This window comes from Parasteatoda tepidariorum, chromosome X1 (assembly GCF_043381705.1).
Source record: "Parasteatoda tepidariorum isolate YZ-2023 chromosome X1, CAS_Ptep_4.0, whole genome shotgun sequence".
Classification (NCBI taxonomy): domain Eukaryota; kingdom Metazoa; phylum Arthropoda; class Arachnida; order Araneae; family Theridiidae; genus Parasteatoda; species Parasteatoda tepidariorum.
In genome coordinates, this window is record NC_092214.1 from 82,806,732 (window position 1) to 82,810,814 (window position 4,083).

Sequence of the window (4,083 nt, forward strand, 5' to 3'; positions counted from 1 at the left end):
TTTGGTAACACAAATATGTATAATTATGATAAAATAAGAAACAGATCGAGATAGAATAAGAAGTCAGGGACGTTATTTTTACGATAAAAGTAGAATCCTTAATTTAGGATGCATATATGCACTAATTCTTGAAATAAAATCAATTAAGAAATCAAACATACGCTTAGTACAGAGAGAGAATTAAGACGAATTCGAACTAGGATTGACAAAACTGAACCGAGACAAATTATACATTATAAAATTATGAATGCAGCTCTAAAAATTAAAATATAAATACACATATTTCGCAACTAAGAGCATGCATACATAATTTAACTGTGAGCTTTTATTTCAATAAATGTATAGCAGCCATGAAGACTTCGACACACTTTTGCATTCAAATGTAAACAAATCATCGGATGATCTCTAAAAAGAGACAACATTGGTGCTTTCGGAAACATTTAATGCACTGTATGAAAGCGCATGAGTTTAGTGAATTTTAGATTTATTTATACTCATTAAATTATATGTGTACGAAATTATTAAATTGCAGTATTTCGTATGCTTTTTGAGGAAGGCAAAAGAAAAGAGGTTCAATGAAATTATTTCGTTAATAATTATCATAAGCAAACACAAAATTTAATTTTTAATGCTAACATTTTTAAACTAATCAAGATCTAAAGTATATGAAATAGAAACAGTATTTTAACTCCTTATTAAATACATCACGAAGTGAAACAAATTGCATTGCCTAATAAAACAAATCCCCAGCAAGCTATTTTTTTCATCAAATTTGATTAAAATTTTTTTCATATTGTTTGAATCGCTGCTTGTTTTGCTTGGTACAACATACAATAGTATTTGGACATGCAATACTAAATTTTAACAATGCATGCATGTAACTAAGCTGACTCTTACTCTTAAATTCATTTACTTATCCAGCCTTATTTACAAAGTTATTTACAAAATATGTTTGCTCTTATATCATTCTTCAGAATACCATCCTTGCCTGCAGTTCATAAAAAAATTTATTAAACAAAAAGTGCTCAGACTGAATTGCTTTCTCGTAAAAAGAAAAGCGTAGAAAAATGAATAAAAAGGTCCATCACATGAAATAACGCTTACAACTCAAAAAACGTGTTAGAATTAAGCGAATGGCTCAATTTCAAGGGAAAAAATACGTTACTTTTTTGTATAAATTATTTTTCGGATTTCTAGTCCTGCTTATGGCAAAATATTCTCCTTCTAATTTATCTGAGAGGGAAAAGATGCGATAATATGCAAGATTGGCAGAAACTAGAAAAAAATAATGAAATGAAATTGCTGAAATATCTCAAACGATAAAAAAACGATTTTCTGTTAAATTACATGACCAATTTTTTTAAACACATTGCTATATAAATATATTTATACACTAACAGCAGATTTTCGGAAAAAGTACTTTACATTGTTCGAAATTAAATTTACTTTTAATTAGAAAGAGTCTTAATTTAATGGTAGAATATTTAGTTTTCTTAAATTGAATCAAATGCAATATCCAGGAAAGAAGCCAAGCATAACAGTAACAAGAGCATCAATAAGTGATAATAAATAAGTAATTTTTAGGACACATATATATACATATATATATTTATATATAAATATACATATATATATTTAAAAAATAATAAAAAAAAACTGACTAGCAGCTATTTAAAAAAGACTAAAGTTGAAAAAAATATCCTTTTAATTCTTAAAACAAAACTTCAATGCTAAAAAAATATTTTCTGGAAAAAAAGTTATACATAAACTATTGAAAGAAATAATGTCTGTCAGAAACGCTTTTAAAACTGCAGCGCTATCCTAAAAACGCCCATAAAAAACAAAGATTATTNTATTACAAAAAAAGTTATGCAACTAATAGTCAGATCTATCTTAGATTTGCATTTTTTTAAAGTGATACTTACACAATCAATACTTAGTAGAATAACCCTTATTTTTAAGGACAGCTTCACAGCGTCTTTTCATCGAGTGAACGAGTGTTTAAAGTTCATCTTTCGTAATCACATGATGCCAAGAATCAATTATAGCTTCAATAAGTAGTCTTTTATTGGATGGGCGTTTTTTTCGTACACGAATTTTCAAACGTCGCCACAAATTTTCAATTGGATTGAAATCAGGGCTGTTTCCCAGCCATGGTAATATATCTATGCCTTTATTTTGAAACCATGCTTTGCATACTTTTGCTGTGTGGCATGGAGCTGAATCCTGCTGAAAAATAAATGGTGCGTTGTTGGGGGAGAGGTCCCTGATGGAAGGTATCAATTTTGGTTTCAGGGCAGTTTCGATGTATTTTTTGGCATTCAGGATGCCATCAATCACTTGAATTCGGCCCAAACCATCTGCAGACATACATGCCCAAATCATGACATTTGTTGGAATTTTTGTAGGTGCTTCAATGCAATCAGGATGAAGTGCTTCACCTACTCTATGTCACACGTATTTTCTATCATCACTACCAAAGAGCGATATTTTACTCTCATCACTCCAGATTACTTGCTTCCATTGATTTTTTGACCATTCAATATGTTCTTTTGCCCACTTAACTCGTTTTTCGCTTTGCTTTTGATTTAAATATGGTTTTTTTCCTTGGAATTCCAGCTTGTAGTCCAAATACTGATAACCTTCTTCTTATTGTTCTTGAGCTTACTGCAATACCTGCTGCATTTATTTCACATCTAATGGCATCTGATGAAATTTTTCTATCTTGAAGGCATAGTCGTTTAATTTTTCTATCGGTAGCAGCATATATCGGCAGCATTTTTTTCGGCAGGATTTGGCATTCTGAATGCCAAAAAATACATCGAAACTGTCCTGAAACCAAAATTGATACCTTCCATCAGGGATCTCTTCCCCAACAAAGCACCATTTATTTTTCAGCAGAATTCAGCTCCGTGCCACACAGCAAAAGTATGCAAAGCATGGTTTCAAAATAAAGGCATAGATATATTACCATGGCCAGGAAACAGCCCTGATCTCAATCCAATTGAAAATTTGCGGCGACGTTTGAAAATTCTTGTACGAAAAAAACGTCCATCTAATAAAAGACAACTAAGTGAAGCTATAATTGATTCTTGACACCATGTGATTACGAAAGATGAGCTCCAAACACTCGTTCACTCAATGAAAAGACGTTGTGAAGCTGTCTTAAAAAATAAGGGTTATCCTACTAAGTATTGATTGTGTAAGTATCACTTTAAAAAAATGCAAATCTTATATAGAGCTTACTATTATTTGCATAACTTTTTTTGTAATACAGATATTTTAATTCTGTTTTCGTTATTAAATTCTACATTAAATTACCTTCAAATTGATACATAAACGTTTGTATTTATGTGAAAATTAATATATTCTACAAGCACACAAAGTTGAAAAACATGAAACTTTCAAAAAATGTCCACACTTTTGGCCACCACTGTATATATATACAGTGAAACTTCTCCTAAAGGCCACCTCTACTTAAGGGCCACCGCTATTAAGGGCCAATATTTTGAGGAACGAAAATTTTCCCCATAGACATAATGTTAATTTTATTCCCATTAGAGGGCCACATTTTCCTGACTACCTCCAATAAAGGTCGTTTTTTTTGAAAAAAAATTTCTCAAAAATTATATTGTTTTAAGTTTAAAAAAAATAAAATACATATTTTTTTTAAACTTATTTGTTCAATTTTTTCAGGAGTTCAGTCTGATTCAGATAATGAAAATGAGTCCTCCGTGCCATATTTATCAAAACAAGAAACGCTAATAGAAGTAAATAAACTGATATCCCAATCCAAGGCATTAATAAATTATGCGAATTTAACTAATTTGTTTTATAGAGTTAAGGAATCATTAGAAACAGAAATTGTTTGCGAAAAAATTGTAAAAAGTAAACAAACTTCAATTGAAATTTCTTTAAACATGTATAAAAACTTAAAATGTTAATAAACAGTTTCTTTCTACATAAATTTTGATTTCCTCATTTTATTTTTTGGTCACCCCCATTTAAGGGCCACCCCCCATAAGGGCCAATTTTCAATGGAAGGACAGGTGGCCCTTACCGAGAGGTTTCACTGTATATATA